This window comes from Tyto alba, unplaced genomic scaffold (genome assembly GCF_018691265.1).
Source record: "Tyto alba isolate M040663 unplaced genomic scaffold, T.alba_DEE_v4.0 Super-Scaffold_2, whole genome shotgun sequence".
Taxonomy (NCBI): Eukaryota; Metazoa; Chordata; class Aves; order Strigiformes; family Tytonidae; genus Tyto; species Tyto alba.
This window is the reverse complement of record NW_024881282.1, coordinates 39,470,430-39,493,344: the sequence shown is the minus strand read 5'-3', so window position 1 is coordinate 39,493,344 and position 22,915 is coordinate 39,470,430. Positions and strand designations below refer to the sequence as shown.

At 37.9% G+C, this 22,915-nt stretch overlaps 1 protein-coding gene across 3 annotated transcripts in view; it reads right to left on the bottom strand.

Moving 5' to 3' along the window:
• The window catches only part of CDK17 (cyclin dependent kinase 17), a 97,088-nt gene extending 75,390 nt beyond the window's left edge, over window positions 1-21,698 (bottom strand). The window contains exons 1-2 of one of the 3 annotated variants that reach the window (XM_042792227.1): window positions 21,256-21,698; window positions 8,748-8,819 (exon numbers count right to left, since the gene is read on the bottom strand). The gene's annotated coding sequence lies outside the window, so the exon portion shown is untranslated. The remainder of the gene's footprint in view (window positions 1-8,747; window positions 8,820-21,255) is intronic. The other 2 variants (XM_042792226.1, XM_042792228.1) reach the window with 2 other exon arrangements.
• Between the last annotated feature and the right edge of the window lie 1,217 nt (window positions 21,699-22,915).

Genomic DNA, 22,915 nt, shown 5'->3' with positions numbered 1-22,915 from the left:
TTAAAACATTTGCAGTATTTGACTATATATAAGAGCAGTTATGGCTAAACAATAAACATCTAATAGAATCGAAAAAATATGTAGCGATACAGACACATTAAGCAGCTACTTGATGCTTCCATCCCTGAAGGTGAATAGTCTCACCATTTTGCCCCAAATGGATAAATTTAGCAAGAAAAATATGAATGTGAAAAAAAAAAAATCAGAACTTTCTTCGTTGTATTTGCATGATTACTGTTGAAAAATACATCATCAAAAACAGTACTACTGGAAAGAAAATAATGTAAACCATTTAACTATATACTAATCTTCAGAGAAGGATATGCTTTGGACACATGTACATAGCAATCTTTAGTTCTCTGTAGGGAACATTTAAGTCATGCAGCAGATGAATTGGGATTCAACACTGGGATAAAAAGTTTTCCAGGACTTGAAACATGAAACATGTCCAGAATAGTAAGGCATCAAAATCAAACAAGGAACAGCATAAACTGGTCAGTAAGTCAATACTACATAAACATAACCATTTTTCCCAACAATTTAAGACATTTTACCTTGCTACAGATTCAACTAGAAGTCTGACATCAAAGCATAACATATGAACATGGCTTTAGAATCCATTTTTTCCATCTTTTTCCCCATTATCTAATCTAAGATTATTTTACCTTATGTAATAGTATAATCAAATATTAAAGCCATATTTAGAGGTTCACATCTTGCTATTCTGACAATGGAAGGAAATAAAGGCATTTTACAGTTGCTTCTGGTCTGATCCAGATTCCATTATGATGGACACCACTCAGAAAAGCATTTTTAGAATCTTAAGTATGCCTCAGGGCATAAGCATGCCTCAGGCTAGTGGGACGTTTTTGCGTGTGTTTATCTTTTTCTCTCTTTTTTTATAAAAGCATTTAAAAAGGAAAATGTGAAAGCTCTTGCAAACTGCATGCAAGTTTAGTTTAGCTCTGAAGTAAAAATAACAACAAACAACCCCAGTAAATAACCCTCAAACCTTTCAAGCAAAGTAAGAACAAGCACTGACAATGGATTTAGTCTCTCAACCCTCCATGATCTCTACAGAATCAAAAGTCTTACGCTCAAGATAAGGCTGTCTTGGTTTTTAACTGCATGTGTTTGCAAGGCCATATGAGTGCCTTTACAAAATCCACACCACTAAGCCAACATAGTTTAAAAATATTCTCCTTACGTAAGTGTACTTTAACATGCATTTCTGCTCTTTAGTTTACTCTTCCTTGTGTGTCACAGCTTATTCTTGATTGCACTAGATATGTGAGACATTAAGTTCACCTGCTCTGCTGAAGGTAACCTTTCTGCATGTAAAGGAATAGATATGTACAGCCAAATGAGCAAAGCTACAATGAAGATTTGAAATCTAAAGAACAAAATAGTAATTTGTGACTAACGCTTCTACTGAAAGCATCAGAAATTACCTACTATAAGGCTGAAATCTTAACAAATACTTTTAGTATTGGTTTCTTCCTCTTCTAGCATTAATTTTAAAAATTTCCACTTTCAAGCTAGGTGAAAGCTTGTTTAAAAACCAGCTACGATTTTTATTAGAAATTAAAATATCCAACACTGCACGTTCACAATGAGAAACTGCCAAAAAATTGAAAGAATCTGACAGATCTATTTATAACGTTGAGAGATGCTGAGTGAATTACGTAGGAAATCCTATCCTTTTCAGGATACGTAATAAATACGTAACAAATCATATCATTTTTCTGAAGTTCCCAAAGTTGAGTCAAGTAAGTTATTGTGCAGAATAACTGAAGAAATTAACAGGGATCATAGCAAAGATATACACAACCAAGTCCTTAGAAAAATTAAGACCACATTTGTTTTAGCTTTTCTGGCTAAACTCTGTAATTTGCACATCAAATGCAAATATGAAATACTGAATCAATTTCTTTATGAACCATCAAAATATTCACCCTGAGTACTGCTCCCCAAGAACCAATACTTCTCTATCATATAGAATGGAAAATCAACACAAATGTATTGATGTCCCTCCTTAACCTTAAAAATCTTGGAAGTCATCTGAATCTAAACAAATAAATTTCATACTCTTCACACTTAAAAATGCATTATTTTTTATTTCCCCTCTATTTTTGATGAGTATTACTGTTTTTTTCAATAGGAACTTACAACTCAATCTTGCCATTAGACTGACAATGTGAAAGTCAATTACTACTAACAGTCATCATGCTTGTGGACACCTGTTGTCTAGGGAACAGGCAAAATAATCAAGCTATTAAAGAAATAAAGAAGAAAAAAGACAAGTGACCTAAAAAACAATTACCTGACTTTCCAGATGTGGGGAAAAAAAGAACCCTTGGTCTAAAGGCAAGAAGTTGGAAGCAATTTTCTAGTTCAGTAGAATGAAGTGTCAGTAATGCCACACAACCTGTTTTATAACATAACTCTTACTGATGATTCAAACAGAGATCGTGACCACTTAAGCTCATACACTTCTCTGAACACATAAGGAATTTAGAAGCTGTCTACCCCCACAAGAAACAAAAAAACTACTAGCATGCCAACAGCAGAGGGAAAGGAATATTACAAAGATTTGTCAAATATTATTTCCCATCAGATATTTTATTATTGCATATTTCAGTGCTGACAGTGGAATATTTTTACTTTAGTTTTAAAAACTCTTAACATAACAACAGGTGATGACAATCCAGCAAAACACAAAGTTTCCAAACAAGCTCTTGCTTCACACATGAACTATTTCTATTCTACATATTGAGATTGTATTTTCAAATTGTTTAGCAAGTTCTTGGGGCAAGGGGGAAATAAACATTCACTGATCACTTGCAATCACAGACTGAGAAACAGATTAATTGTTGAAAAAACATTTACTCCAGTCACTGAACACTGAAGTTAAATGGAACATGGAAAAGTGAAAGGGAAACATTTTTAACCTGCAGGGAATAAAAAGCTTTAAAGTCATGGAGGGGGGTGACTAGAAGACTTCATAGAAAGTTTTGTAACATTTTTTGCAACTAATTCTACAAACTGATGTTGTTAATAGCAATATGCAAATCAATTACTTTATAGCTAGATCAGGTATCGCCACTGCTGCGACTGCAGTGCAGACAGAAGCTGAGATAATGAAAAAGATATGCAAACCACCGTATTAGATTTGTGACGAACTATTTCCTCTCATGTTTTCATTTGAAGTGTTGCTACCTATACTGTCCTCACAATACGATGAAGGACAAATAGAATTATAAGCTTTCACAGTTTAGGATTTTACCAAGTTTTAAAGTGTCTTGGCCTCCTGCTGTGAAGTAACCAGGGTATCAGGTGCAACTGCTTCTGAATTACAGGTAGCTTTTCACTTAGAAATGCCTTAATCAAATGTGTACAGTCAATATATGCTAGCTAGTCCAAGTACAAGCAGATAGCCTACGTGGAAATACTTTCTGCCCAGCAACACTGGTGTTGCCAGGCCCCCTAAAGATACCACTATCAAGAAAAGAATGATATTCTCACCCAAAATCTAAAGAAAGAATTGCTGTCTTAGAGAATTAGAAATTAACCTGGCCTATTTATTCTCAAATTTCTTTTAATTTTAGTCTCTATCACTATCCAATTTTCTCTCTTTTTTTTTTTTTTTTTTTTTTTTTCCCCTGGGTGTAGGAGGAAATCCTATCCCTGCTGACAAAAGAGATGGTAGGAGGTAGCAATTACTAATGAACTAGCAAGACAAGCTCTTCATTATAAAGCAAGCATTTAAGAGAGTAAGAATAAGGAGAGAAATACCCGCACTTTCCTTCAGTGGCAATAAGGGAGAAAATATGTTTTGGACTCCTAAAGAGCTCTAACTACATTCCTGGGATGATGCTTCTGCCATGACATATCTCACACGTTGGAAATCTGGATAAGAAAGCACAAATGCTTGTACGTATATTCAGAGCATGTTTTCCAGACTCATACCAATTAGTTCCTTTCCTTCTGTTTCCTATCACTTGAATAAAAACATTGGGAAAGATCCAAATAATGACATTTTGACAGCAAAAAAGCAAAGGCACTCAAACATTACCGATGCAAATCTGAAACAAACCAAGCATGGCGGTATCTTTTCCCAACACCTAATTCCCTATGACATGCTTCCATGAACTCTAATCAGCTCCTTAACAAAGATCATACGCTTCCCACATGGAACATATTCTGTAGATACAGATCAACTACCTTCCCAAGAATCAGACTGTACCTGGAATAAGCTTAAAGAACTTTACAAAGTGTTAGAGACTAGGAAAAAAATACTGAACATACAAACATAACTACATGCAGCTTGTGTGCCTACACACATACAAGATCTTAGACTCATGTAAAGAACAGGACTCATGCCAATACATTTATACTGCACCTGATAAAGTGATGCCTGAAGAGAACAAATTAACATACTTGCACATTTAACTTCTGAGCTGACGTAACTAAATAGACAGCTACCTAATAACCCATGAGAAAAAGCTCTAAATTTTGAATTTGAAAGATTTTAAAATTAGCATGAAATTTACTACTTGTCCCATATTAGACATCAGAGGGAAAAAAACGTAGAGTTCACATGCTGAATCTCAGACACGCATACTGTCAGGATGCCCTAGAGATGACACTGACTGATCTATGAGTTGTCCTTTCTCCCACGTCCATCTTCCACACTTCTTGATCACTCCAACAAGATTCCACAATAAAAATATCTATCATTCCATTAAAGAATCTCATATCTACAGGGTTAATAAAACTAACATTGATTGTTTTTTCAAGTATATATTTATCATTAAATTTGTATTAAACATTCAAATCCGATTTACAAATCAAAGAAAGGTTGGGCTCAGTGCTTTTTAAGCCTATTCTTGTTACACATACTCTCTGCACGTTGCACAACTCTGTTACAACAGAGTTGCATAAACCAGGTATCCTGCTTCTTTCCAGACTAGGTTAGCTCCTACTATTCAAACATTACAATGTAAGACACAAGAAAGCAAGCCAAGCAGAAGAGATTTTTAGTTGATTAGAAATTCTAATATAAAGAAAATTAACATTTTACAGGCTCATATGTATCCCAGAAGATGATGCAAAATATCAAAATATAGTCGGTCAAACTAAACTCTTATTTGGTAGAAGGAACACAGCTTTTGAGAAAAAAACCTAACTGGAATCTAAAGACTCTTAAACTTAGCTATACACCATGTGCCACCCCAATGCAGCTGGTATAAGCAGAGGTCAAGTTAACTTTTTAAGCCAAATCTGATGATTTCTGAAAAATTGAAATATACTCTACATCTTGTATCATCTCTTTAAAATATACATTATTATAGTTTCTTCACAGCACTACAGAGCAAACTAAACATCAAAAAAATAAGAGTAGGCAAAGAATCGAAGCACAGATACTGCCTTTTATACTAGCAAGAAGCCTTGCTACATTTTTCATTCTCAGGTGTAGTAAAACCACATCTAGTTGTAAGTAACATCCCGAACCCCTCATACTCAAATACTCAGTCTTCACAGTAAAATAAAAGCAAGAATAAGGATCTAAGTCTTCCTACTACTATCAAACTGTATTATTCTATCTACTGCTCAACAAACTACTTCTAAAATTCCATGTCTACTGCAGTTCATGTTTTGCAAACCACCAGCAAAAGTTCTTATTGAATGTGTTTCCTTAAGATAGCTCAATAAGCTCAAAAAGCAGCTTGTTTTGTTATGACTTACAGGTTTGACATAATTTGTTTCACAATTTATGATGATACTTGAGAAACTGTTGAAAAAGTTTTAATTATTATTATTTCAATATTAATTATGTATTATCCTAACTGACATTTAGTAAAACACGATGAGGATATGAGGGGTAAGTGTAGAATAAATGTTTCTTATTTAATTAGGCTTGTAATTAACAGGTTTCATGTGATCACTTAATTTATGACCAGTGTCAAAGTATCCTCTGTGAGATTTACCTAATTTAGTCACCAAGTCAACTGAAAGACCTAATCATCTCCCTTCATTATGTAAACATTACATGTACTTTGCAGAGCATCTCGGAGGACAAATTGAAAATGTGCAATTTTTTGGAACGTACATGTTTGATGAACAGCAGTTCAACACATTTATGCTTAGGTCAATGAGCATATAAAGCAGATAGCTTCACAGCAAATAACTGACGTAATAGAAAGAGATGACTAATCATGAACTCCTCTCAACAGCATTAAATTAAGCTACCACCCAGAGGAAAAAGGACTGTGTATTTACCACCCTGTTTGCAGCCCTACTATGGGAATTCTCCTTCAGGTGAAGTCTGCAGAGAAGGAAAGCTGCCCTGGAGCATCAGGCGATGGAAGAGGCCATCTTTCTACTCCAGCCTCATGACCAGCACACTGCATGGAACACACAGCTTGGGGACAAGGCTAAAGCAGGTGGAGTTAGTGTTACACATGGCCACTTCCCACTGACTTTTTCAAAAGTCTACCTTTATTTGCAACCTCGTGTACAGTGCAACAGGGGAAAAAAAGGAATCTACTCAAGTTTCTTCAGCTTCAGAACAGCCTGGTACTGAATACACACAAATCTATCCAGACAGTCAAGACATTTACCGGTGCCACCAGAGCTGGCTTACAATCAGTTTTTCTGCTGCAACTGTAGAATAGCAGGGGATAATGCCAGGCACAAATCCTCAGTCCAAGAACTCTTTTTAGCGTACCAAAGGAAGGTTTTTGTCTGTGCCTCACGTTACATCTTTATAAACTAAAAGTAAATGTCAGGACACATAGATTTACTGGCTTTTATACGGGCAGGTGGAGTTAACTACAGAAATACCTTACCACAAAAGGATCCCATCCATATTGGTACATAATCTCATCAGTAATGACTTCTGGAAGGAACAGTAAATACATATTCACTTCAAAGATTTTTTTACTCTTAAACCACAGCTTCTTTTTATTCTTTAAACAGATACAGCATAAACAGGTGAAATAGTCACCCTGAAAATGAACGCTCATTCCCCTGTAGCTCACAAAATTCTCAAACTAATCACTTCCCTAGAGACAGAAACCTTTATCTTGTACCAGCATTAAGTCTTTATATATTGTATGTCTGCCAACTTGGAAAACCAAATGACCAAGTTAGTGAGAATACAGACAGGAATGGGAACACAGTAATTTACCAAATATTGGTCTTAGAAAGAAGAGGCTTAATGCAGCAATTTAAGATGCTTTTCTGAGCTCTGAAGTAGCAAGCTAGTTTTATCATTAAAGAATGCACCTGCTGGAGCCACCAGAAGGGGAGCGGCGGTGGCCATGTCAACTCTCCCTGAGACAGCCAAGCTATGAAGAGCTTGGCCCCCGCCATGTCCCAAGCCCTGTCAGCCTTACACCCCCCAGGACAGTAATGCCATTCCCAGATACTCCTAGGGAGGCACTACCTTTTGTAAAAAAAATCCTCAAACCTCGTTTATAATTCAGATATGATCCTAAATTACAGTGCATCATTTTGATAAACAGTACATCACATGCTACAGATCCGGTTAATTTTAGCACTGCACACCACTTCATACAAAGCAAGTTCACTTCCCCCTTTAAAATAAACAATTAACTTTGACTAATTACAAAGAGTTGTTAAAAAGCAACTTTCTCTTTTAACCCTACTAAATGATTAGTACTGCTGTTTTGAGACAGGATGTCTAAACTTGAGAAACAGTTTCACTACCAAAAAGAACAGTATTTTTACTTGATTTAGTGCTTGTATTTAACTACTTTAGCACAACAAAGACTTGAATATTCTTTATTCATACAGTGGATTATTTCAAAAAGTGGTCCATGTACGGCCCATGCAGTCAAGAATGTAAAGATGTAGATATTGCTGATGACAGCATTTAGGTCTTAAGAGAATTCATTTACTCTCTCAAGTGCTGCTAGACAATTCTGTGTAATGAGCAGTGAAAATACTGAATAAAGTATTTATGATCTACACAGTATAAATCACATTCTGATATGCCAGATATGTATTTATAACATGCCCAGTGTACATTTGCTAATCATGAACTGCACAACAGAAATAACTGCAGAAACTGCTTACAGAACATGCGTGAGGAAAATATAGTTGCATTTCTTTACATCTCATTTGCTATGTACAAATTTCACCCAGCCATAAAATTGCAATTTTAATCTCCTCCTCTCAATATATGTGTATGTTTCACTAAATAAATACCTGAAACTTTTGTTGCATCTTTCAAAACAGTTCCAAATACTTCATAAGCAGGATTTTCAACAGTCCAAAAGTCAAACTAAATCTAAAAATAGATCACATCTATTAAAGTTACTTCCAGACCTCTTAAACAAAATATGCAAAGGCCTATAGTACAAAAAGCCTACTAATGCTTATTATAATCCTAAGTACCTTCTGTTTTCTATGGGGTCATAATGTCCTTCTATCCATAAACTGCCTTTCTATTTTCTATGAATTTAACTAACATTTACTATAGATCATGTTCTCTTTTTATCAATTTAGATTGCACACCACATTTTTAAAAACTTTCAACATTTAAAAAGATTTCCATATAATAGATAGGCCGTCTCTAAGTAATGTCTCAAAATGACACAGAACTAAATCATTCTACAGGGCAATCTACTATTGTTTTCAAACAGTTTTCCCATTCTACGAAAATATGTAAGTGTAAGAAATACACATAACCAATTTTGAACTTAGTTTAAAATACATACTTTTCAGATGAACACTCCAGCCTTCGTCAGTGCTATTAAAAGCATACACACCAGCAGAGTTCCAAACAGGAACTATGAAAAAAATTAAAGCCCTTATTACACATTGTGTTATACTGTAAAAAAAATTAATAGCCCTAAATATATTATTGCATACTGAAATGCCAGGATCCTTTCAAAGTGAATTATTTTTAAAAAAATCAAACAAAAAATTAAGACAGTAAATTTACAGATCAGAAGCTACAAGTTTTAATTTTCATTACAGCAATACAAATTCTTACAGCTAATCTCATGGAATTACTTGAGTAAATACATTTCTGCACCACATATGTAGGAAAGACAGAAAAGAGCAAGGAAAACCTAGGCTGAGAATAAGATTCTGTGACTAACTGCCACTTTGCTACTCATTGATCTTGGATGCTTGACATAACACCAAAGACAACAGCTTTGTCATCTGATGAGCAAGGCATATGAAAATTATTCTAACAGCTCTTAAAAAAAAATCTAAAATTAAATTTTAAAAAAATTCTAAAATTCAAGTATTAATCATTTCTAGTAGCATCCAAATTACTACAAAAGACAAGGACAAAAACCAGGTAAGCTGCAAAGACTTATGCAGATAAAAGTGTCCAACAACATAATATGCCTCTTGTGATGTTCTCTACTGACGTTTTTTAGGAAACACAGCACTTCTCAAAACAGTGATGAACAAAAAATATAACAAAACTATACTGAAAATTAAGGAGAAAAACTGTTCTTTGCCTTTAGGCAGTTTAAACCTTATTAGTGGTATTCCCAGTATTTAACTTTCATAAACTTCAAGGTATTAAAAAAAAAAAAAAAATAGTAGTAGTACAAGGCATTTCATAGCGTAATTCTGAGACCAGCACTCCATTCTGAAAAATTTTGTCAGAGCCATGGATAAGATTAAACTAGTATCACAAGACAATGTGTTAGGATACCTGAAACATTTCTTAGCCTCAGTTCAATCTTCTCTGTCATAAAAGTTTTGATGCTGCAGAGCGTGGGTTTGAGCACCATCGAATAATCATCTCTAGCTTTTCTGTATTGTATTATATTATTCAATCTACAGCATTTCATGACTGGAATTAAAAAAAAAAAAAAAGATACCTGGATACATCCCTATGGCCTACTAAAGTTCAAAACGTTTAATTATCCTTGGAATACATAATCACATAATCAGCATTTATCATGAATAATACCATATGCAGCACCTCTCAAAGAAAACCTGCAGTACAGGGATCTAAGAGCAGAATTACATACACTGTGTTTCACTACATAAACACAGATGTCTGACTTTTAAGATCAAAATATTGTTGATAGCACAGACAGAAAAGCCCTAAAACAACCCCTAGGCCTTTCTCTGGCTTAAAACCAAAACAAAAACCCTACCAGATTCCCAGTATTTCACAAGAACACACTCCAGTAATATCCAATTCTGGATGCAGTGTGACAGAACACCATTCCCTACCTGTAAAGCTCTCCTTTGGTCCTAGCTATGCACTCCTTCCCCCACCGCTAACACCTGAATTTGTCCCCTTTACTACCCAACAAAACCACTGCTAACCCTAAGGTTTGGCTCAAAAACACAGCAAAGCTACTCATCCAAGGAGGTGAAAGAGACATCATTAAAAATGAATGTTCACCTTTATGCTGTAAAGCACAGTGCAGCTTCTCTATATTTCAATCTGCTTAATCAAAAAGCTTCCTAGACTTTATGATAAAGAGCCATGATAATTCAACTGGAATACTACTACTAACTAGCAGAAAAAGCAAGGCTTGTGCACACTGTGGAAGGAGCTTTGTCAGGAGTTAAACAAGATGAAAGGACCATCATAAAAACTACTTTTGCACAAAATGGAACATGTTACTTTTCTGAAGCCTCCTATGATCAGAGACAAATATTTTTAAATTAGAACATAACAGAAATAATGGGGCAACTACCACAAGTAACTCCGAAAGGATATTAACCCACATAATTTTCTTTATCCCTTTTAAACCTCTGAATACAAAGGAAAAAAGTTCTATTATGTCACTAGGATCCACTAACAGTTAAAGATATTACCTTTGGGGTGTGGCTCTTCTCATAAAAGTGACTAGGCAGAAAAGGAATTTTCTCTGTCAACAATTTCGCTTCCTGTGCTTTATCAAAGGTTTGAAGTTTTTTTCATCCTTAAGTAACAAAGACTTTTTTTTTTTATTTATTTTTTTTAAAATAGCCTACTACTGGAAGCTCTGTGTACCCAGTGCCGCGAGGAGATTATTCCCTGTAGAGGACAGTCAACATGACTCCTTTCCAAGTCTGTGTTTCAGACCTGTGTTTCATAACCCGTATATGTTAGTTCTGTCTGATGTACAACTGGAAGAGGCACCAGTACACTACCTAGATTGAGACATAAAGCATTAATGTAGCTTAAATAGTCCAGGATAGATTCATTTACATTGGCATAAAAAGACTGAGAGCAAGGTACTGCTTAGCCACAGGAAAGGGAAAGCTATCCTACTATGTTAATATAAAGCTGGCTTACCAATATTTTATAGATACACCATCTTTGCTTCCCCTCCAACTGTTTCTTAAAAATGTTTACCAGAATCTATACTATAAGGTTTTCAGACACTGTTGGGGTATTATTTCTACTAACATGTCTCTGCAGCCAACACTGTTAAGGCTGATTTTCAAAACATCCTCAGCACTTGCACCCTAAGATTAGCATCTTGAAACCTCAAGTTAAGCAAACAAAATTTGACACAGTCCATCCCTACATACTTCTTTAGCTAGTGATGCATCACCTTCCATGAAAACCAGCCCATGGCACTACACACAACTTGTAGCAGTTATATCCTAAAATAAGATCTTCAACAGGTTATCTAAACTGACATAAAACTTGGCAATAATGTCAAGCAACCCAAGAAAATAATTCTCAATACACAAGTAAAATAGAGAACTAACATTCTATCTTGTAAGCAAAAACAGTAAACAAACTCTGAATTAAGATATTATTTCAGTTACCAAGAACAGATATGGCAATCCAATCATGTAAAGATGTAAATTTTCAACTAATTTAATGCTATTGTGTAATGTCATTAAAAAGACAATAATGAACATCAACTGCAGGTGTCATATACACTCAAATCTTCACTAGGCTTATTTTATCATGGAGTGTGTATATTTTAAGAACCAGGTTCTCATAATAAAACTCAGATCATTTTTATTTGTCCTTGCAACCCTAGTTTCTGAAATTGCCAAGAGACATAAAATAAAAACAGATCATTCACCAACCTATTTCAATATTAAAATATACTATCACTACTACTCACATGACTGGAATTTTAATTCATGCTTAGCACCTGCAAGCACAAGTGAAGAATGAAGAAAAATGTGCACGTTTTCTTGCTTATATATTAAAGACCAAATTGTATAAGTTGAAGGGGGGGAAATCACACTATTCATCTTTAGGCACCTGAGGCACTTAGGACAAAGTTTCATACCAGTTCTGGGGTTAAGGAACAGTTTCCCACCAGTAAGAAAATGCTTGGCTCCAGCCACCATGTCTTCCTTCTTCACGGTCATCCATGTAAATCCTGCCCTCTCTCTTCCTGTCAGTACTTTCCAAATAGTAGTGGAAGCCTATTCACTTTACTGATGCAGCAAAAATTATTCTGAAGCAAGCACTTAATTCAGCTCAAACTGTAATGTTGTAATACAAAAACAATGACTGTGACGGGATCCCCACAAGGTAGATGTGGAAAGAGAGGCAGCGCTATACTAAGATCTTTGGACTACCCTCTGAACCTGTTTCTTGCTATTGATTAGAGAGAAGAGCATTAAAAAAAAAAAAAAAGCAACACCTAAATCAGTCAATCTGGCACAATTTTGTATTTTAAATGTGATTGTTTGCTGGGAGAAAAAAAAAAAAACACAAAACAAAAACAAACAAACAAACAAACAAAAAAACATCTAGGTTTTACCTACCCAATCCTAGAAACAGATGATTAAAAAAGAATATAGGTATTTTGTTAAGATGCAGCTAGAGTGGGTGGAAATCGTCACTGGCTATCCATTCATTCCCAAAATAACTTAACAGTGACAAACAATATATTACTTAAATCCTTCAAGGAATGTCTACCTCTTTCACTACCAGAAATATTCGCAAATACCAGGAAACCAAATCTCCTATTATATGAGGCCACTGAAAAAAAGCACCCATTTTAAAGCAAGCAGGTTCATAACACTGTTAACAACACTCAACACTTCACACTTTATATACAAACTAAAACCAAAAGCATATTTAAATGTAATAACTAAATTTACTGCCAAAGCATATGAAATCCATACCTTCAGAACTCATAATCTACTTTGTATTGCTCCTAAAATACTAAAAATGCATAATTCAAGAAGAAAAGCATATACCTACTGAGCAAACTAATTACTACACACCATTATGTTGTTTCTCCTGTGCTGTCCAGAAAAACAAAGTACGCTTAATAACAAAAGGCCTTCTGCCTAAATAAATTTTAAAGCTATTTTTTTTGGCTTATGGATCAAACATTTTCTTTTGAGAATTACACTGAGACATATCAGAAACAAGCCACAATAAAACATTTAGGTTAACTGCATTCCCTGATAACCAACCCAGAATTACAAGCTGCAAGTTTAAAAATACTGTGACGTGTGCAAATGGGAATACTGTAAGCTGTTTATCTTGTTTAATCCTGAAGGTAAATAGCATAAGCTTTAAAATATTTTACTTCTTTGCAATAACCTACTAAATCATATTGATGAACATAATGAAATACTACAGAGATTCTTAAACTTCTAGACTTGCCTCTGAAATTGCTTTATCCGAGTATTGTACAGGACATCATCCTCAAGAACACTCGGTGTAAATTTCAGTGATTTAAATCCAAATTGTAGCTTCAATGAAGCCAAAGATCTCATCTTGTCTCTCCTGAGGTGACCACTTCTTCAGAAAAAAAAAAAAAAGGATCATGCACAAGTCCCCTACTGGCTCTCTAAAATATAACCACTGTAGATATTAACTGGGTTTGGGGTTTTTTTATTGTTGCCTATTCCAAAATTTTTTTAACTTCCACTATTCCTCAATTTCAGTTTACGTAGTTCAGTTTTTAAATATGATTTTCAAGAAAAAAATACTATTTTCAGTTTCCTTAATTTTGTTCCTCCAACACTAACAATTTCCACACCAAAAAATCTTATTTCCTTTAATAACTCGCACCTCAAAGATGTACCCGTATTTAAAATTATGACTCTATTTTATCAGATTTATCAGTAATTATTTCCCCACCATCCTTTCTTATTCAATAAAAAAAATAATAATTTCTGAGCTGCTGTTTTACATATAATTTTTAAAAGACTTTAGTACAGCATATATGTTTGATATATTTAGTAGCTGAGGACCTCCTTTCCTTTCTGTACGACAGGAAGTTTCCCCTCCCATCTGCTCAGGATATTTAAAAAAATAATTACGAACTCTTGGTTTTCCACTGATTCTGCAGAAAGTAACTATTATTTATGTGTGAAAACAAAAGTAAAGTTGAACCCAAATGCCTAATATAGCCTCCAGTGGTTCCCTTACATAGTCAAATGGTCACAAGACACCTGCTGGTACAAAGGCTGGAGGTGCTGATGAGAGCAGCAGCCAGCAAAGGGGAAAACAACCATGGCTGTAAGCAATAGTGCCAGAATTATGCCAGTTTAAATAGTTTGTGGAGCAACAAAATTATTCACAGGCAGCCCCAGCCCAAGCACAGTCTCCCCGGTCGTACAGGAAGACTCAGGTTTTATATTTAGTTTTCAGTGCAAACATAAATAAGGTGAATTATGAAACAGTTTCTTGTTTTACAAACAGATTGTTAAACAATTTAGTAAGATATTTATGACAGAGCTTTAAGACCAAATAGTACTTATGAGGGAAACAAGCCCCCTACATATGTAAATAGTCTACTGCTCTTTATGACAACCAGAACTTGATGAAGAGAACAAGAACAGGGGAAGCTGCTCTTGCAGTAAACTGAGGACAGACTAAAAAAATAGTTTTTAATTTTCCCCAGTTAAATGTACATATGACCACAACTTTTTTGTCCTACACAAAATGTTTATGAATTTTACATCTAGAAATTAAACTTTGCTTCAAGATGTACAGAAAACTGGTGGAAATATAATAAAATGTAATCTATTATTTCATACCTGATTCTCCTCCTCTTGCACATTAGTGAATTATTGATTAAATTATTAATATCTTCTAAAATTAAAAGCTTTCCCTAAAACTCACACACTGAATGCACATCAACATTTAATATCCGTTCTGTATTACACATGAGAAAATATTCCAAAAGCTTTACAAAATAAATTCCCAAACTAAAAGCTAATATTAATAGCTGCTTATAATTGATTTGTTCTAATTACAAAATATCATTAATTTACTTTAAATATTATATTACATATTTTAAAGCCTGATAGAAAATGCCACATCAAGTAAACAATCGGGAAACTGCCATTTTTCCAAGCATCCGCCCTGCGCTAATGACCCATTCTGCAGCATCTATTGTTTTCCCAATTTTCTGCAAGCTACAAAAAAACATCAGCAATTTTCACTGGCTTTCACTTCATTAGTGGCAATGCCCAACAGCAGGCACTGAGTAGGTTTCCCAGTGCTCCTTCATGAATGTACTTTGATGATGAGGAGCCCTCATCATACACAGTTATGTAACGGCAACTATTTATAGTTAACCACTTGATTCACATTATCCGTCAGGTTTTAAGCCATTTCATATGTAGACACTTGCTCTATCATTTTAGCTCCTTAATAAAAATGTCACATAACAGGCAAGTAAAAGGTTTCAGAGAAGCCTGTCTGAAACATCAACAATATTATACCACACAGTTTTTAATCTTATCAAGAGAACCAGAAGTTAATTTCACAAGATGCTTTCTAGAAATATATGCTGAACAGTTATTTCCTCTACTTAAACTCCTGCTCTGCCATTACCCATTACTATGCATATTACTAACTTTTAAAACCACTGAAAGAAATCTTAACTTGTGCTAAATTTATGTTATTTCTCAGTGTTCTGAGACATACTGAAAAACATGATCAGCATTAACACTCAAGAGAGCGCTGTGTGAATTTCTACAATTCTTACTATAAAACTTCAGTGGCAGCTCTTTAACACCCTCAGGTTCTCTTAGTGTCTCAGAGCATCACATATGAGTGTCATCTGGTTTACTTCTGAATATAGCAGTATCTAATGAACATGAACTTCTTCTGAAGATCATCCTAACATTTTCTTTAGCATCTGTAACAGGCTAATGGTTTTGTTAGTTAGAATTCATTTCCCTCGTAAAACATTCCTTGACTTATTGTCATAGTCCATGACAGCATGGGCTTTCCTCATCACAGACTTCAGCTTATCAAACATATCCACTTAACTTCAACTTCTTTACATTTTTGTGAACTGGCTTCTTTATTCCCATAGGCCACTGTAACTTTTTAACCCAAAGAGTTTTCTGATAAGTTATATTCTTTGACAATTCTCAGTAATCTGTATTTCCAAAAGATCTTTATTTTAGTGAACACCAATTAGCACTCATTACTGTAAACCTCATTAAGTGTTACCTTTAATGACTGCTGTATAAAAACGTCTTGCATGTACCTGAACAAAATGCAAACAAATCGAGATAAGTCTGTATCAGTAAGATAAGAGTAGGAAGTCAGAAATACTTGGAGACATCTCTGAAAGACTATGCAGGTTGTGTTGGTTTGCTATGATATAAACGTACTAGTATAGCTACATGCCTGCAAAACGCCCTAATCCACTGAGCACAGAAAAAGACACGATCCTGCCAACTTCAACACAAACTGAAAGCATGCAAGTATCCTTAAGTGAAGCTGACAAAGTGCAGATGTTAAAAATCAGAGACCGTCGTGCAACTCTACCAAGCCTTGAAAACAGCAGCAGCCAGAGAAAGGAGTACAATTATGAAGTATAGATTATAATTAAATACGATTAGAGGGCAGAGATTAAGATTCACTTATGCAAGATACCTGGCAAGTCCAACCTAAAATACAAAGGCAAGAACTGTAACTAGGAGTGTAAAAGAGAGACATGTCATTTCTTTGTTCTGGTATAACAACACAGCCTTGTTCATCATAATATATGCGCAACTAGCTGTTTCAGAGTAGATAGACAAAAAATAAGGAAAAAAGGTAATAATCAAAACCTTGGATAAAACTGTTGTTCAGTTTAGTGTATTTTCAATGTATTACAGAAATAAGCAAGCAGAAAATTGTCCTGAAATTCAAAGCCTTCAAGTATTTATTTAAAATGTTATGAAGTTGCTATTTTCCCTCTTTTCAAAATCGTTATGCGTAATTCTGCCCCATCGCATGAAAAATTAAAGTGTGATTTGACAGTCATTTCTTCTTACGCTGCATTTTTTGATGAGGCTACTCACACATTTATTTTTTCACTAACATTCATGCTTATACATAGCACCTCCGATAACCTGATGTTCCCTACTAAATGAAATTTCTAATCCTTTAAAATCAGGCACTAGACCACAAAACCCCAAATATGACAGTAAAGTAAGAAGTTATAATGAGTTCCCGTATCAGTGTGTCTATGGTATTTTATAATACATTCAGATATAGAGTATAATGATCTCCAAGGAAGTGGCGAAAGCCTTATTATCCAAGGACTGATGTATCAAAAGCTGGTCTGATGCAAATTACCTGATCTATGCATCCATTAAGCTTACTGTTTTCCAGATAACCAGATCACAGAACTAAAAGAGAACTGTTAGGGGTTTTTTGTGTTCTTGTGCTCCAAGAGCTAGCAAACTAGCTCAAGTTCCAGTTTTGTTTATTTCTCATGACTATTAAGATCAGTGGTTAAATGCTCAAGGTTTAAACCGCTGTTTGTAGATGTTCTAATTAGCCAGTTCTACTGATCTCTGGAGTTTACGTTGCTGCTAAAATGAGTTCAGGAAACCAACAACTCTGCAAGAATTGCCAACCTATTAGGTTAGTTAAAAGTGAGCATATACAGATTTGTATTCAATACAGAATTATAAAGTCATTTGTCTAAAAAAGCATTAACTCTCACTCTACAGAAAAAAGCTGTCAAAAGTGTATTGTGACTTCACAAAATACACAGGAAGAAGAAAACATCCCACACCATCAGTGAGCATTTCTGAAAATCTAGCATTTCTGAAGGAAACAGTATCAGCTCTTCCCCGCTTCATGGGGAAAGACGTTACTAGGCCCTGAAAGGTATGCATACACAGCAGGGCATAAAACATTCAGTAAGTTTATTAAAAAGTCCTCCAGTCTTAGACTTTGTAAAAATTTTTAAAAAGTAAATGAAAATTACTGTCTAGTGATCAAAATATTTAAACATAAAATGCTTTTACCTCTAGGATCCAAGCAAGATAGTCTGTATATCAGCATGTGAACAGGCACAAAAAAAAATTTCCAGTTCTTACACTCAGAAGGAAAAAGTCATTGCTTTAATTATGTGCATTGCAAGAAAGACAATGATCAATGTTTTAGTTGTTTTAGTTTGTTCTTTAGATGTGATGCATAACTGTCGAGTAAAGATTTGGCATTTTAAAAACACTTTTAAAAGCTAAAGTTGTGGAGTAGTGTTTTGTATAAAATTCTGAAGTGCCACTGATTACAGGGGTGTTCTGCTGCCTCAATAGATACATATTCAGAGCTTGCTGTAAAAATGAAAATAAAGAAAATAATCAAGCATTAAAAAGCATGCAGCTAAAAACCTAAGATACCTGTAACTTAAGAACTGTAAGCAACATTTAGTGAGTTTACGCTATAAAAGCTTTATTATTATTGGGCTTGATTTTTAGACATGATCTTGTCCATTTTCACATCATGCCAGATTATGCATTCAATAAGGACACAACTAGTACATACGCCTTTTTAAAATACAGCTGATTAGCTTTATTGACCAACAAATAAAAGCTGATCAGTACGTGAAATATCAACAGCTTCCACTAAACATGAAAAGAGGGTAAAGAGCAGATTCCTGGAAAGGTTTTAATGTAGACTATTCATTAAAATCAGTCTCCAATGAAGCCTTTCCTGATCGTATTTTTTAAGTGCAATTACTCAAATATACTGTACTGAACCAAAACTTATTAAGACTAGTGAAACATTTTTTTTTTTCTTTCTAGTAGCAGGTAGTCATTTGAGAAATTAGAATACTTTGTATGTTAGTAAGTCATTCAAAAAATTCTGTGTAATTTTACTGTAAGAGCTACACATTGTAACAATAACACAGGCATACTGAACATCGTAACATCCATGTCATAAGCTGTATCATATTTTCACACTGCAGTGTTAGGCAGAAATTGAAGCCAGAGCCATTCAGGGGAAAAACACAGCCCCGTTTTGGTTTTCAGTTATTCTCAATCTAATTACATTTGGAATTATAAATCAAGTATTTCACTACAAGTCAGTGGCATTTTACGTACTAAAAACATCAATTAATGCAGTACATCAGTAGCCAAGCTTAAAATAAATGACTCGCCACTTTCAAACTATAATTTGCTTCAGACAACACAGTCTCCAATTTGCAAACTCTTCGGTATGGATGTAGGCAGACCCCACCTACTGATTTGTATAGAGCTCCATCCCGGGTAAACACAGGGCTACAACACGCATTATGCAAATCTGAGGTATAAACTTCACTTCGTTATCTTTCCTAAAGATTTCTGTAGCCAGACTCATTACTGTCAAAGCACTATTTAACTAATGCCATCAAAAAAGATGCTTTCATCTTTCAAATTGAAGTGGCCCTTTTAATGCCAAGTTAACATTATAATGGTTTCTCTATGTTGGAGAAGTAAATTTGGCTTGTTATTTCAAGTATAGATAATTTTTAAGGAAATTTTTCACCATGCATTTCAAACATGTAATTTCATGTTTTCATATCTGTTACTTTTGTGTATTTGAAAACAAGTCTCTCTCACACCACTTATTGAGTGCAGATATAAATAACAAGACCTGCATGTAAGAATACAGAATTCCTACAACAAAGCAATATGGCAATTTATTTAACATTATAAACACATAAAATATCAGATCACCTACTTCACCTTTACCTAATTCTTATAAGCAAACAAACCTTAGTTTGCTACTAAGTCTAATTTAATAAATGTTTTCTTCTGCCCCACATCTTCTGAGTATTTAACCTTTGGTCATCTAGTTTCCAGTTCAATTAATACAATTAAAAAAGGAGGGAGGAAGGGGAATGGAAGAATGTCAAAACCAGGCTCCCTCTCCTCATATCTACGCCATAATAGCTATGAGAAAATTGCTATTGATTTTGCATTAAATTACAAAATGAAAAAAAGCACATGTAAATTATTCACCAAAATTTAAAAAAAAAAAATGAAACATGCTTTTTAAATTCTTTAGTTTGGACTATAATATAGCTCAGCCCTGCTTCCCTCACAACATTCACAATACTGTTAACCACCATTACCAAAGTGCCAAAGACAGAAATGAGTTTAAAACAACTCCAGCCAGCTACTGAAATTGTTGTAGGCGAGACAAAGGGGATCAAGGTCAGCATTCTTCTAACGCAGCAGCTAATCCACTCCTATGAACACGGTATTGGAACTGGTGGGCGTAGTAAATTTCCATGAAATATAAAATACACCTAATGCCACCTCATTTGCCCCGTCCTCGCTTGGGAAGAACCATTTTGCTCTTACTGGACTCAAGCCATTACATATCTGAGAGACGAAGGGGAGGGAAAAGAGTTCACAAAGTTCAGGGTCAGCAAACGATCATGTATCCTGTCACCTACGAACTCGAAGCTCAGTGCACAAAAACTCTTATGCCACGCGCAAAAACCTACATATTTTGGGTGTGCGGGGGGGGGGGGGGGGAACCTGCAATAGGAGCGAATGTGTCATACGTGCGGAGGCTGCGAGGAGAAGAGCTGTCAGGAGAAAGCAGCCGCGTTTGAAGGGGAGGAGGCGGTGGGGAAAGGACGGTTACCAACACACGATCGCCAAAAAACCCCGCGGTGCTCACCGGCTGCAAGCCCCGGCTCAACCCCGGGGCCCGGCTTCCCTCAGCTCCCCCCGCAGAGGCAGCTCAACACACACACCCCCCTCAACCCCCCCCCCCGGCGCTGCCCCGGACCCCGCGGAGTCGCTCCCACCGCCCCCGGGCGGCGGAAATCCCCCACAGCCCGCCCCGGCTCCGCTGCCCCCGGCTCCCGCCCCGCCAGGGCTCCCCGAACAACCCTCGGCCCTTCCCCCTCCCCGCACCCCAACTCCCATCGCCTTCCCCATCTCTCCGGGGCCGCGTTTTCCCCTCACCGCGCCCCCCCCCCCCCTCCGCCCCCGCGACGTCCCACGCACACGCAGGCCAAGGGCCCCCCGCGGGCCCCGGACCCGCACCCCGCGGCCGGGAGACAATGAGCAGCCACAACTCACCAGCAGCGCCGGAGCTCTGTGGGTCCGGGGGCGGTTCCTCTCCCCTCTCCTTCCCCTCCTCCTCCGCCCAGGAGCGGTATCCGGCCGCCGGGAGCCGAGCACCCCCCACACACTCCCCTTTCCTCGCTGCCCCGAGTGTCGCCGCCTCCGCCGGCCGCGCTCCCTCCCGGAGGAAAGTCACTTTATTCCCCGCTCCAACATGGCTGCTCCCCCCGCCGCAGCCTTCGCCTGGCCGCGGCTCCCCGCCGCCGCCGAAGAGCGACCGCAGGCCGTGCTCGGGAGTCGCCCGGCGGTGCCGAGAGCGGCCTGCAGGGCCTCGCCTGCAGCCGGGCCGGGGCCGCCGAGGGTGCTCGGGGAAAGGGGCGAGCCGAGCCGAGCCGGGCCGGGCTGCGCCGCGCCGCTCCGCTGCGTACTGCCGCCTCCGCCCGCCGCACCGAGCCAGCCCCGCCGGCAGCCGGGGCGCAGGAGGGGCCGCGGGGGAGGCCCGGGCGCCGGCGACACCTAGCGGCCGCCGCGGCCCCGGCGCCGGCTGGGCCGGTGGCTGCGCGGGGAGCGGCCCGGACCGGCGGGGGCTGGGGGGGTGAGGGCGGGGCCCGCGCCGCGGGGAATGCCCCGGGCCACGGCGGCGAGGAGGAGGGGGCGCTCCCGCCGCAGCCCCTCCCTGGGACGCCCTGCCTGCCGCGGCGGGGCCCGGCCGAGCCGAGCCGAGCCGAGCCGAGCCGAGCCGAGCCGCCGCTCCCTCCTCAGAGGCCCTGCGCAGCCTCCACCCCCCGCGGGAGGGAGCCGATCTCCCCGGGCCCGGGAGGCCGCCCCGAGGCCCTGCCCGCCTGAGGGGTCTCCCCGAGCGGGGTGGGGAGGGACGGTTGCTCGATTCATGTTTTCCGGCTCGTGGCAGCGTTTCCTCCTGGGTTTTCCGGGGTGATGTAGCTCATCTCTCTGAGGTAGCAGGCATTCCCCCCTCCCCGCTCCCTCCTCCCCCGTTGACAAGTCAGTGACTGAAGTTCAGGGAAGCCATGTGGCTTTTTAGATCGATTTCTAACTCATCCTTTCTTTATTGTTGTGGTATTTTCTTTCCTTTGTCTCCTGCATTCACGGTCCCCATACCATCCCTCTTGTTTTCCTTGCCATTGGTCTGCCAGTGCCAGCTGTGCTTCCTCCCTTTGCTTAGAATCTTTTTTCCCCTCAAAGTGATCCAGTTTGCTTTCTCTCACCTCTCAGCCCTTTCCACCTCTAAATTTCTTAGTCTTTGTGTGTTACTGACCAAGACCTAAAAGCTACAAACTAGCCTTGTGTGCCAGTTGCTCTGCACTATCTGTTGTTTTCGTATTTCCACCACAAAACAAAATAGAACAGGAAGGCCAAATCTTAAGTGATTCTAGTGACATGGGTTTGAACTTCAAGTACCAGGTCATAGGTACACTTAGGGCAGAATTTGTCAAATTGTTTTGTTTTGTTTTTCCTTTTGGACACCTGCCAATTCTTGCTGCCTGCCTGCTTACTTTCTTACTTTCTCAGCTAAAGTTCAGTGTCATGACCACAGGGCCTTTTCCCAAAACGGGTCTCCTGTCATCATGCAGTTACTGACTGAATATGCCAGGCCACATCATGGGCTCCTGAAGAGGAACTAACTTACATGTCTTTTGAGTCTTTGCTTCACCAC